This window comes from Hemiscyllium ocellatum, chromosome 2 (assembly GCF_020745735.1).
Source record: "Hemiscyllium ocellatum isolate sHemOce1 chromosome 2, sHemOce1.pat.X.cur, whole genome shotgun sequence".
Taxonomy (NCBI): Eukaryota; Metazoa; Chordata; class Chondrichthyes; order Orectolobiformes; family Hemiscylliidae; genus Hemiscyllium; species Hemiscyllium ocellatum.
Genome location: NC_083402.1, coordinates 146,784,310 through 146,798,491, shown reverse-complemented (window position 1 = coordinate 146,798,491; position 14,182 = coordinate 146,784,310).

Here is a 14,182-nt window from a genome sequence, read left to right as displayed (position 1 = left end):
AATTTCATTGATACCAAAAAATTTACAGAGAAAGGGAAAACAAAATTATGTAATATGTGACCTCTTTTGTGCCTAAAGTTCACAATTACAGCAGCATAAAGGGAAATTGGCTTTGATCTCCCAGCACTTGGCTGACCCAAGGGGGGAAAGAAATTCGAGCCCACCGTGCACATCTTTTGTATTGACCACAAGTTCTAAAAGTGAAAAGATGAGCTTCAATCATTTAAATGGGAAAAGCCTTGCTGGCTGGTCTAGCATATATTACCCCATCCGAATTGTCCAGAGGACAGTTCAAACACAATAACGTGCTTTTGATCTGAAGTCACATGTAAATTAAACTGGAAAAACATAGATTTCCTTCCGAAAGAACATGAGGGAACCTGATGGTGTTTTACAACAATCAACATTGGTTAGGTTAGCCTTTTTATCCTAGATTTTTAGTTTTTTGTTCAATAGTTTGGCAAAATTGCAGAATTCCAGTGTTGCAGCATGCATTTTCAGGAAATGGTGACATAACTGTTGTAGGAAAAGTGATTCTAAACAACTTTTGAAAAAAAATCATGAAAGGGTGTTTCGGTCGAAGCCAGCATTAATTGTCCATCCCTAATTGCCCAGGAGGCTGTTGAGTCAGCCATGTTGTGTGGGTCTGGAGTTACATGTAGGCTAGACCAGCTAAGGATGGCAGTTTCCTTCCCTAAAGGACATTAGTGAACCAGATGGGGTTTTCCCAACAATTTACAATGGATCCATGGTCATTACCTGGGTCTCTGGATTAACAGCCCAGCAAAAATGCCACCAGGTCATTGCCTCACCCAAACTACTGCGTGTTAACATTTGTGGCGTTTTCATCAATAGCCAGTATCCAGTAAGCTGCTTCACAAAAGTCTCAAATGATATCTTCAAAACTAACATTTTGAGACTAAAAATGTGAAAGACCAATAAAGCAAGTCAGTTAATTAAAACAACCAGATTAAACTCCTCAAAGACAAATTCTTAAAAAATCTTCTTCACTGTTTGATGCTCCATGTTTTGACTATTCGTGGCCAGAGGTGGTGTATCCTGACACTAACAATAAAAAAAACTTTGATTTACTGTGAATTTCAAAATATCATCTGAAAACAAAAAAAAAATGAAACAGGTGGGACTTGTCAATAAAACTAAAATTGTCAGACTGTCATAGTACAGGTCGCTCTGCTCTAATGTGAGTTTTATTGATGCAAGTTTGGTATAACGTAATTGATGAATTGGGGACACTTTCTAAAGTGTGAAATTTTAAAGTGTCTCATGGTTATGCAATTCTGGCCCTATTAGTATAAATGGTGCTGCTATTGCGTGATTTTCTTACAACACGGAGTTGCATGAGCACAGCACTCCTATGTTATAGCAGAACCAGCTGTACCATGTTACCTTAAATCGTTTATTGAATTTCAGTTTGTGGTCAGCTTCCTTCTTATCCTGATATTTCTGATGTGACATTGCTCATTCCTACGACATCACTTGCCCATCAAGTTGGTTATTGTGTAGTCAAGTACATCTACCTGCCAGCCAATGTCTTGCCAAACTCCTGCTCCCCAGATATCCTAAGCCGTTGTCCTTACTGGATAAACTGATCATTTTGCCGGGATCAAGTTGAAAATGTTTTTGCAATTTATTGCGGTGAAAGCTGCGAATCCTGCTCAGGAACCCCCCCTTCCTTGCTAATGTCCTTTCTCTACTACTTCCCCACCTCCCTTGCTTCTCTGAAGCCATCACAGATCTCTGCAACTATCTGTTATTTTAATGACTCTCTGCTCATCTCTCCCCAAGTATATCACTTTTTGCTCCATGTAAACTTTCAGAGCTCAGTTAAGCACTTCTGCCTTTGAGTCAGATGCTTGACCATTTAATTCAGGATCTTCGAGAGAATAGTCTACAACTGTAAATGCCATCTTTCCAGTGAGACCTTAAGTTGTGACCTACCTGGTACCTCAGGTTTATCTGTGGCTATTGTTACGGATCAGATCAGACCAGACCCTTCCAAAATATTTGAAGAAGGCAGCCTAAACTAAACTTCTTTGTGGGCGGCACGGTGCCACAGTGGTTAGCACTGCTGCCTCACAGCGCCAGAGACACGGGTTCAGTTCCCGACTCAGGCGACTGACTGACTGTGTGGAGTTTGCACGTTCTCCCCGTGTCTGCGTGGGTTTCCTCCGGGTGCTCCGGTTTCCTCCCACAGTCCAAAGATGTGCGGGTCAGGTGAATTGGCCATGCTAAATTGCCTGTAGTGTTAGTTAAAGGGGTAAATGTAGGGGTATGGGTGGGTTGCGCTTCGGCGGGTCGGTGTGGACTTGTTGGGCCGAAGGGCCTGTTTCCACACTGTAAGTAATCTAATCTAATCTGTAAGTAATCTAATCTAGGGCAAATATAAAGTGCCATGTCCCAGATGCAATGCGATTGGTCAAACTACTCTCTATTAAGCAAAATACAATTTATTTAAGCACTGTAGTTAAAATACAACCAAAGAAAGGACTTTAGCATAGTTTATCTCTATAGGAAACTTAGAATTGCAGATACAGTAACTATTACTAATTTAACTGTTCCAATATAGCAACATCCCATAAACACATCCTTTGGCAAAAAAAACAAGCAATTTCAGGCAGATTCTCACATGTAGTTCTCTAATCCATGAGGAAAAAATATCGAGAAACTTCAGAGAGTAGCAGCTAGGCTTCTGATGCTACTCAGAAATCCTGATTTGAGACAGGTGGCCATACTCATTCTGGCTGCATTTAAAATAACCCCGAGGCTTCCTGAGCTGGTTACTCGAGTGATCTTCAGTGGCCAGCTCAATGCCTCTCGGTCAATCTCTGTCTTTAAAAACACCAGCACAATATAACCTTGTGAAGTTACAGTATCACCATACAATGTTAAAAGAGCAGGGGAGCTATTCCCATGTGACCTGGCCAAATATCCATTTCACAAACAACATCATTAAAAATGAGATCAACAATGAGTAAATTTCAAAGTGCTTTTGGACATAGAGTTTATGCAAGGCGCTACATAGAGTCAGATGTACAGCATGGAAACAGAGCCTTCGGTCCAACCTGTCCATGCTGACCAGATATCCCAACCCACTCTAGACCCACCTGTCAGCACATGCCCCGTATTCACCCCCACCACCCCCCCCAAACCCATCCAAATGCCTCTTAAATGTCGCAATTGTACCAGCCTCCACCACTTCCTCTGGCAGCTCATTCCATACACTTACCACCCTCTGTGTGAAAAGGTTGTCCTGTAGGTGTGTCTCATATCTTTCCCCTCTCACCCTAAACCTATGTCCTCTAGTTCTGGACACCCCGACCCCAGGGAAAAAACTTTGCCTATTTACCCTATCCATGCCACTCATAGTTTTGTAAACCTCTATAATGTCACCCCTCAGTGTCTGGCGCTCCAGGGAAAACAGCCCCAGCCTGTTCAACCTCTCCCTATAGTTCAAATCCTCCAACCCTGGCAACATCTTGTGTATCTTTTCTGAACCCTTTCAAGTTTCACAACATCTTTCCGATAGGAAGAAGACCAGAATTGCACGCAATATCCCAACAGTGGCCTAACCAATGTCCTGTACAGCTGCAATATGACCTCCCAACTCCTGTACTCAATACTCTGACCAATAAAGGAAAGCATACCAAACGCTGCCTTCACTATCCTACCTACCTGCAACTCCACTTTCAAGGAGCAATGAACCTGCACACCAAGGTCTCTTTGTTCAGCAACACTCCCTAGGACCTTACCATTAAGTGTATAAGTCCTGCTAAGATTTGCTTTCCCAAAATGCAGCACCTCACATTTATCTGAATTAAACTCCATCTGTTACTTCTCAGCCCATTGGCCCATCTGGTCAAGATCCTGTTATAACCTGAGGTAACCCTCTTCGCTGTCCACTACACCTCCAATTTTGGTGTCATCTACAAACTTACTAACTGTACCTCTCATGCTCCCATCCAAATCATTTATGAAAATGACAAAAAGTAGAGGATCCAGCACCGATCCTTGTGGCACTCCACGAGTCACAGGCCTCCAGTCTGAAAAACAAACCTCCACTGCCACCCTCTGTCTTCTACCTTTGAGCCAGTTCTGTATCCAAATGGCTAGTTCTCCCTTAGGGAACCTTGTTGAATGCCATACTGAAGTCCATATAGATCACATCTACTGCTCTGCAATCATCAATCCTCTGTTATTTCTTCAAAAAACTCAATCAAGTTTGTGAGACATGATTTCCCACGCACAAAGCCATGTTGACTATCCGTAATCAGTCCTTGCCTTTCCAAATACATGTACATCCTGTCCCTCAGGATTCCCTCCAACAACTTGCCCACCATCAACATCAGGCTCACTTGTCTATAGTTCCCTGGCTTGTCCTTACCACCCTTCTTAAACAGTAGCACCATGTTAACCAACCTCCAGTCTTCTGGCACCTCACCTGTGACTATCGATGATACAAATATCTCAGCAAGAGGCCCAGCAATCACTTCTCTAGCTTCCCACAGAGTTTTAGATTAGACTTAGTGTGGAAACAGGCCCTTCGGCCCAACAAGTCCACACCGACCCGCCGAAGCGCAACCCACCCATACCCCTTACCTAACACTACGGGGAATTTAGCATAGCCAATTCACCTGACCCGCACATCTTTGAACTGTGGGAGGAAACCGGAGCACCCGGAGGAAACCCACGCAGACACGGGGAGAATGTGCAAACTCCACACAGTCAGTTGCCTGAGGCGGGAATTGAACCCAGGTCCCTGGCGCTGTGAGGCAGCAGTGCTAACCACTGTGCCACCGTGCTGCCCTGGTACACCTGATCTTGTCCTGGGGATTTATCCACCTTTACCGATTTCAAGACATTCAGCACTTCCTCCTCTGTAATATGGACATTTTGCAAGATGCCACCATCCAATTCCCTACATTCTATATCTTCCATTTCCTTTTCCACAGTAAATACTGATGCAAAATTCTCATTTAGTATCTCCCCCATTTTCTGCGGCTCCACACAAAGGCCACCATGCTGATCTTTGAGGGGCCCTATTCTCTCCCTTGTTACTCTTTTGACCTTAATATATTTGTAAAAACCCTTTGGATTCTCCTTAATTCTATTTGCCAAAGCTATCTCATGTCCCCTTTTTGCCCTCCTGATTTCCCTCTTAAGTATACTCCTACTGCCTTTATATTCTTCCAAGCATTCACTCGATCTATCCTGTCTATACCTGACATATGCTTCCTTCTTTTTCTTAACCAAACCCTCAATTTCTTTAGTCATCCAGCATTCCCTATACCTACCAGCCTTTCCTTTCACCCTGACAGAAATATATTTTCTCTGGATTCTCGTTATCTCATTTCTGTAGGCTTCCCATTTTTCAGCCATCCCTTTACCTGTGAACATTTGCTGTCAGTCAGCTTTTGAAAGTTCTTGCCTAATACTGTCAAAATTGGCCTTTCTCAAATTTAGAACGTCAACTTTTAGATCTGGTCTATCCTTTACCATCATTATTTTAAATCTAATAGAATTATGGTCACTGGCCCCAAAGTGTTCCCCCACTGACACCTCAGTCACCTGCCCTACCTTATTTCCCAAGAGTAGGTCAAGTTTTGCATCTTCTCTAGTAGGTACATGCACGTACTGAATCAGGAAATTTTCTTGTACACACTTAAGTTCCTCTCCATCTAAACCCTTAACACTATGGCAGTCCCAGTCGATGTTTGGAAAGTTAAAATCCCCTACCATAACCACCCTATTATTCTTACAGGTAGCTGAGATCTCCTTATAAGTTTGTTTCTCAATTTCCCTCTGACTATTAGGGGGTCTGACTATTAGGGGGTATGTTCCAGAATACTGTCCCTTGTATCAACTGACTGGGGTGCATGTTGATTCAAATATATTTGTAGCTTGTGAATTGTTTATTAATAAATCATCTTGAGCAGCAACCAACATTAAAGAGAACTTTACTCATGCCCTCAAAACATAAGAACTGAGCTGGAGTAGGTACTTCAAGTCTTTGAGCCTGCTCAGTATGATCATTGTTATCTCAATTTGGCCTCAACTCCACTTTCCTGCCCACTGCCACACCATTACTAATCCTCAAACTAATTCCATGTCCAGGCATCCTCCACACTCTGGGGTCATGAATTACCTTGAAATCCTTCTAAACCTTTCACTTCAGTCCCACTCTGTGGTAATGGATGGTCATCTCAGGATGACCTAAAGCACTAATGGAATATTTTTGAATTACAGATCCAAATTGTGCAGGCAGTTATGTAGACTTGTATAGAACACGACCCATAAATGCGAAATTAATGATAGTCTGACTTTGTACATGTTTGTGTCGTTGGTCAAATGATGAACGTTTCCAAGAAAACTAGGAAATTGCCATAATCTCCAAATAGTACCATTTTGATATTTACTTTCAGCTGAGCAGACAGATGGAATATGGATTCAGTTATCTGGATTGGACTTCTGTCAGTACAGTAGTGAAGCCTCACAGCTATGTTAAATGCTCAAATCCTGGATTGGAGTTTGAAAAGAGTGCTACCAACTAAGATAATTTAACAATTATTAACTGATAAATTTGTTTTATTCTAGAATTTGAGATCTAGCTAGCTGAGTGCAAGGTTAGGCTCTCTATCTTTTTGGTGGTACATTATGTTTTGGGCACGAATCCATTCAATCGATGCTCTAGCTAATAAGAACACAGAGATCCAAAGTATTTGGAGCTCTCTATTTGCTCAAGAATTTCTGACTCGAGCTCTGTGTCAGATGTTTTCACAAATCCTCTTTCTCCCATCACCCATATGTTTACTGACTTACATATTGGCTCGCGGTCAGACGATACTTCTTTTAAAAAAAACTGCTTGAACCTGATCTCAGATCTTTGGCTCTGCCTTTACTTTCTCTGTAATCCCCTGCAGCTCTGCAACAGAGCTGTATCAGCATTTGCTTCCAATTCTAGTCTGTTACATAAGATCACATAGCATATATAGAATAGAGGGGTACCAAATGGCCCAACTTGTTTATGCTGGTTGAAAATGTGTTGCTGGTTAAAGCACAGCAGGTTAGGCAGCATATTCCTTGGATGCTGCCTAACCTGCTGTGCTTTAACCAGCAACACATTTTCAACTGTGATCTCCAGCATCTGCAGACCTCATTTTTTACCCTTGTTTATGCTGGTGCTGAGGCTCCACACAAGCCACCTTCTATCTTACCTGTGTTTAAATTTATTATCATAAACTTTGTGCCCTTCACCATATGCTTGTCTAGGTTTTCCGTAAATGCAGCTAAACTGTTCACTTCAGCCACTCTCGGTGTTAGTGAGTTCCATACCTTGCAGATCTTTAGGAAAATGAATTTCTTGTACATTCCCAATTTTTGGTCAAATTTTGTATTGAATTTTAATTATGGTCTTCCCTAAACCCTGTAGCTATCAAACCTTTTAGATCTTTCCTCAGGCACACTCGACGTGTTTTGTAGACAAGGGAGTGACTCAGCCTGTCTTCCCATTTTTGACATGTTGTTTGTTAATCTCTGCACATTCCTATGTCTCTGTATCCTTATAAATCAAACAGCAGCAAGAACTACATATAGTAGTCTGTGGTCTAACCAAGAGTTAATATAACTTCCTGACTTTTCAGTTTGATTCCTCTAGGAATGCAATTTAGGCTAGGTTAGATTCCCTACAGTGTGGAAACAGGCCCTTCGGCCCAACCAGTCCACACTGACCCTTCGAAGAGCAACCCACCCAGACCCATTTCCCTCTGACTAATGCACCGAGCACACTACGGACAATTTAGCATGGCCAATTCACCGGACCTGCACATCTTTGGACTGTGGGAGGAAAACGGAGCACCAGAGGAAACCCACAGACACGGGGAGAATATGCAAACTTGACAAAGACAGTTGCCCGAGGCTGAAATCGAACCTGGGACCCTGGTGCTGTGAAGAACATGGTATGTTTGTGTTTATATACCATTCAGTCTATTGCATCCACACTAACCCTTCAACTCAGACCCCCACCCTAACAACCCCACAGTTCCCATAGCTAATCCACCTCGCCTATGCATTCCTGGACGTGACAGGGCAATTTAGCATAGCCAATCCAACTAACCTGCACGTCTTTGGACTGTGGGAGGAACCCAGAGCACCCTGATGAAATTCATGCAGCCATGGGGAGAATGTGCAGACTCCATAGAGGCAGTTGCCCAAGGCTGGAATTGTACCCAGGGCACTGTGAGGCAGCAGTGCTAACCACTGATCCACTGTGTTTTTCATTAACTTGTGATGCAACTTTTCATAATCAATGAATTTGTACTCTAACGTTCAATTGTTCTCCCCATCCACCCACCCATACTTATACTATACAAGAATAAGTGATATGCCTATTCATGCTAATAAAAACGAATATCTCTCATTAATAGGTGGTGAATTTCACTTGCCAATTGTTCCCCTTCTGGAAGTTAATTCATGTTTTCCTGTAACCTGTACAGTCCAACTCAGTAACCACCCAACCCAATTTTAGCACCATTTCTGCAGATGTAGAAATTGTGTTATTAATTTTTATGCATTCCCAATTTTACTCATTCCACCAATGGAAATTGTCATCGGGTGTTTGGCCCAAGTTTTGGTATTCTCTGCCCAAGCTTCTTCATCTCTCTTTCTTCCTTTAGGAAAAAGTGAAATAATTTCCAAAATTAAATGTGTTATATAAACACAAATTATAGTACCAATAAATATGTTGCAATCTCAAAATTAACCAGTGACATGTGTGCCTGAGCCATGATGAAAGTGGATGTGATAATAAGTTTGAACATTTTCCCTTATTTCTATCCCTTGCATAAAAGAAAAATTACTTGTATCATGACATGTCAAACATCAGGATTTCTCAAAACATTCTGCAGCCACTTTTAAAATGTACTCACTGTCCTGACTTAGGGAAATGCAGTAACCAATTTGCACACAGCAATAACAGAAACAGAAAAAGCTGCAGAAACTCAGCAAGTCTGGTGGATAGAGAGGAGAAAGTGAGGACTGCAGATGCTGGAGATCAGAGCTTAAAAATGTGTTGCTGGAAAAGCGCAGCAGGTCAGGCAGCATCAAAGGAGCAGGAGAATCGACGTTTCGGGCATAAGTCTTTCTTCAGGAAGATGGTGGATAGAGAAACAGAGACAAAGAATAGTTCTGAATCGGAGAGATTGTCCAACGTTTTCAAATTGTCTGGAAAATATTTAAATCTAGCATTTTGTGTTTTTACTTCAGATTTCCAAAGTCTGCAGTGTTTCCTTTTGATTTTCACACTATAATATCTCCAAACAGCAATGAGGTAAATGACAAGATAATCTGTCAATGATGTTGGTGGGGGAATAAATAATAACCAGCAAGTATAAGAACTCCCCATCTCTTCAAGTAGTCCTGTGAAATCTGCCTGAGAGGACGGACAAGACCACAATTTAATAGTTTCTCGGAAAGCTGCTACTTCTAACAATAATGTTCCCTTAGTACTGCACTGCAATTTCGGCCTGGATTATCTGCTAAATCTCTGGAGTAGAGTTTAAACCCTCCGACTCAGACAAGATCGCTACCGTTGACTCAAGCACATATTGTTGGGTTTCCTGGCAACAGATGGATGACTTAGATTATAAATGCAAAACCTAGATTCATGAAGTGTTTTGTTTAATTGTTGTTGTTTGTGTCTTAATTTTGCAATGAAATGTTTTGTATAAGGTTATGCCTTGGTCAAAAGAGAAAATTTTAATGCAGAATAGATTTTTGTTATACATGCAGATTAGATGATGCTGTAAATTAGACAAGTGAATGTTCATTTACATATGCAATTAAGCTCCTTTTTTAATGCACAAAAGATTGTGTTACTTTCATGCTTCATCTGTGTGAAAATCAGATGATCCATCATAAGAGAACTAATAATACACATATTTCAGACATCCTATGAAACATGAGAAAGGGTTTAGCTTTAGAATACAATAAAATGGACAGTTATCTTCATAATGAGTTTTGCCGAATTGATTCTGAATTGTTTCAAAATGTCTGTCCTATTTTAATTTTCCATTTACTGAATTTAAACGTTTTCCAGGCAATATGAAACAACCCATTTGGAACAAAGCTCTTAGCACTGTAATTTCATATTATACAATTGGGTTTGAATAGACCAAAGGGAAGTGCCATACTATGGGTCACTGCAGAAATCCCGGGACTTCTCTATGTCACAATGGACCAATAATTATCACTGCACTTCCCAACCTATCAATTAACCGTAGTGTTGGTAGTATTCGTGAAATAGAATGTATCCTGCAACAAAGGGTGAGTCAGTGATTAGCACTGCTGCCTCATAGTTCCAAGGACCCAGATTAGATTCCACCCTTGGGTGACTGCGTGGAATTTGCACATTCTCCCCGTTTCCTCCAGGTGCTCCAGTTTCCTCCCACTGTCCAAAGATGTGCAGGTTTGGCCATGTTAAATTGCCCCAAAGTGTATAAGGATGTAAATGTTATGTAGATTAGCCATGGAGAATTCAAGATTGCAGGGATATGGTAGAGCATGGGTCTGGGTAAGATGCTCTTTGGAGAGTCAATGTGCACTTGAGGGGCTGAATGGCCTGACTCCATACTGTATGGGATTCGATGATTTATGAACCATTTCTGGCCTTCAGCCACCATCTCCTTTCAGGTTTTGATATGCAGTATTCCAAAATATTGTTCACTTACTGGGGGCTTTATTTGTAGTTGTATCTGATTGGAATTTTGAGTCTGGTGAAAAATTAAGTTATTTGTAGTGACACCTTTCCTGTTTTGGGAGTCTCTACACTCAGCTGAACTTGTCCCACTTAAAATGCTACAGTGGACCTTATCAATAGACCACATCTTTGTATCTTCACCATGCTGCTAGAGAACTTTCTCCTCCTTGGAGTGCTATACTTTAATTTATTTTGATAGTCCAATACGTTCCTATTCTTTGCTCACCTATTCCCCAATGCCCCAAGTCCATGCTAGGTTAAAATAAAGAATCGCGGATGCTGGAAATCTGAAATAAATGCAGAAATTGCTGAAGAACCTCTAGCAGCATCTGTGGAGAGAGAATAAAACTTAACATTTCTGAGTCCCGTGACTTTTGTTCAGAATTATCTCTGTTTTCTCTCCAAAAATACTGCCAGAATCACTGAGTTTCTCTGGCAGTTTCTGTTCCCAATTCTACGTTTGTATCACATGGTACTCCATCCACCAAGTTTTTGCCCAGTTGCTTCACCTGCCTCTATCCCTTTGTAAAGTAAACGGAAAAGTTGCCGCCGTCCAACTGGACCATAAGGGTGCTCTTTTATCAGAGAGAGAGCGAGAGAGAGAGAGAGACATACAGTGGTGATTTAACCTGAGAGTCACCATGCCTCAGGTGAGGGGAGAGGTTGAGAAAGAGAGTCCTTTGTGGTAACCTCAGCCAGTTGTAGACTGTGTCATCCTCACCAATTGCTTTCCCGCCTGTTTTTTGTGTTAAATGCAAACTTGGAAAACAGTACACTCACTTCTCTACTTTTCAGGTCAGGAATATATATTGTAAACAATTATGGCCCCAGCACTGTGACACTCCATTGCTGACAGGTTGCTAACCTGACATGGCCATGAATGTGTTGTTTGTTTGGATCTTTAGGAGGCGTATGCATATAATGTGCAATGTTATCTCAATATATAAGTGTGTGAAGATTGGCTCCAGTTTTGTCCTTCACCAGCTGGTTTTCCTGTAGTATAATAGTCTGGATATATATTTTTGTGGGGAACGTGAGGAATGCAGATGCTGGGGAGTCAGAGTTGATAACGTCTGGGGCTGAAAAAGGCACAGCAGGTCAGGCAGCAACTGAGGAGCAGGAGAGTCGATGTTTCAGGCATACCCCTCGAGGAAGGGTTATGTCCCAAAACATCGACTCCTCTACTCCTCATCTATGCTCTATGCTTTATCAACCCATATATGCCCTTGGTAGGGTAGATAAAGAAAAGAAAGAATATCAAATAAGCAGTTTGAAATGTAGTCACCAGCAAATACACTGGGTTCAATCTTTTGCCAGGACAATGCAAGATAAAGCATTTCTGTTCGTGCTTAATATTACACACACCGCAAAAGTAGTGGATATGCACATTGTCAAAGCTTGGTAAGTGCTAATAAGCATCTGCTTCCTGTTTCTCACTTACTGTGTAGGTGTGTGTCTCTAAGCCTCTTGAGGATCTTCAGTTGAACCTGATGATTTACAGGGCAGTATCCTTGAGAAGCAGGCTCGAGCAATCTTGGAACTTCTTAAGAAAACTGCTCAGCAAAACATGAAACAGATTTCAGAAATGGTTCGCTACCCCAAGGGACAGCCGACTTCATTAGGAGCAGGTAATGAGCATTTAGTCATTGTATTACCTGTTGGTGAATAAGCCCAGTGTCTATAACAGCCAAGGTACTCTGGGGAATCAAACTCTCTGTCTGGAAAGAAATAAACTTCAGACACATCCATAATTCAAACTTTAGATCAATCAAAGAGTCAACTATTTTGACCTTCTTGGATTTATTTAATTTTTCAAGCAGTTTCTTACTCTCCTCATCATAAACTATATCTATTGCAAAGGCGTGATATGAAGAATAAACCACTAAAATAATAGCACAGTTACTGTTATTCATTCTGAAACATTTCAAACTATTGACCATCAAGGAAATTTGAAAACTATTTTTTAAACAAGAAACACCCTTTACCCTTTAGAGGTGTTGTACCTTCCATTAGTACGGAATGGGATATCCTGGAGAATCAGAGTTGATAAAACCTGGGGCTGGAAAAAGCACAGCAGGTCAGGCAGCAACTGAGGAGCAGGAGAGTCGGTGTTTTAGGTATACCCTTTGAAGAATCCAGGATCTGCAGTCCTCTTTAGCCTTTGGAGGTGTTGTACCTTCCATTAGTACGGAATGGAATATTCAGCAGATTAAATGCTCTTGTACTTTCCTGATTTTATGTTAAAAAAACCTCTATGAGATCTCTCAGAATATCTTGACATACCTCCTGATTTCCTGTAGTACTCCTCTTGGCTATGTTCGGTTCATTGTCCCTTTAAAGTCAATGGCAATCGTATTCCTGAATCTTTCACTATCCACATTCTGGGGGAGTGGTTACCATTCATCAGAAGCTAAACTGAACTGATTTTGTTTTAGATTAGATTACTTATAGTGCCGAAACAGGCCCTTCGGCCCAACAAGTCCACACCAACCCGCCAAAGCGTAACCCACCCAGACTCATTCCCCTACATTTACCCCTTCACCTAACACTACAGGCAATTTAGCATGGTCAAATTACCTAACCTGTACATTTTTGGATTGTGGGAGGAAACCAGAGCATGCGGAGGAAACCCACGCAGACACGGGGAGAACATGCAAACTCCATACAGAGAGTCACCTGAGGTGGGAATTGAACCTGGGCCTCTGGCACTGTGAGGCAGTAGTGCTAACCACTGTGTCACCGTGCCACCCACTCATGCAAGTAGAAAAGCAGATCAAGGCTGGAGGTTCTGTGGTGGATAACTCAACTCCAAATTCCCTAGACCCTCTCCACCATCCAAAAGCACAAGTCAGGAGTGAGAATACTCTCCACTTACCTGAATGGGTGCACAACAACACACAAGAAGCTTGACACCACCCAGGGCAAAGGAGCCTACTTGATTAGCCCCCCCATCTAACATCTTCAATAATTAAACTCCATCACCACCCCCCCACTAGGGGACACAGTGGTAACAGTGTATGTCATCTATAGGATGCATTGCAACAACGCATCAAGCTCCTGAAATAGCATCAGCCAAAACTGTAACTTGTATCACCGACAAAAACAAAGGCAGAAGATAGATTCATCCTCTTAACAGCAATGAGTGTGTGCACACCACATCGATTAAAATTTGAGAAGTTAGCTCATCACGACCAAGGAAGATTGCCAAAGGCAGTCAAGAAATGGGCAATAAATGATCACAGTGCCCACATCTCATGGATTTATTGTTAAAAACCTCATTGTTTGGCATTCTAAATGAGACTGTCAGCTTATCACTAGGGAATTAGAAAAGTTAGCTAAATGCACATGTACTGCCTCTGTGGTGCAGCACGTAAAGCTCTTGCATATATATCACAAAATAGACATTGCAAC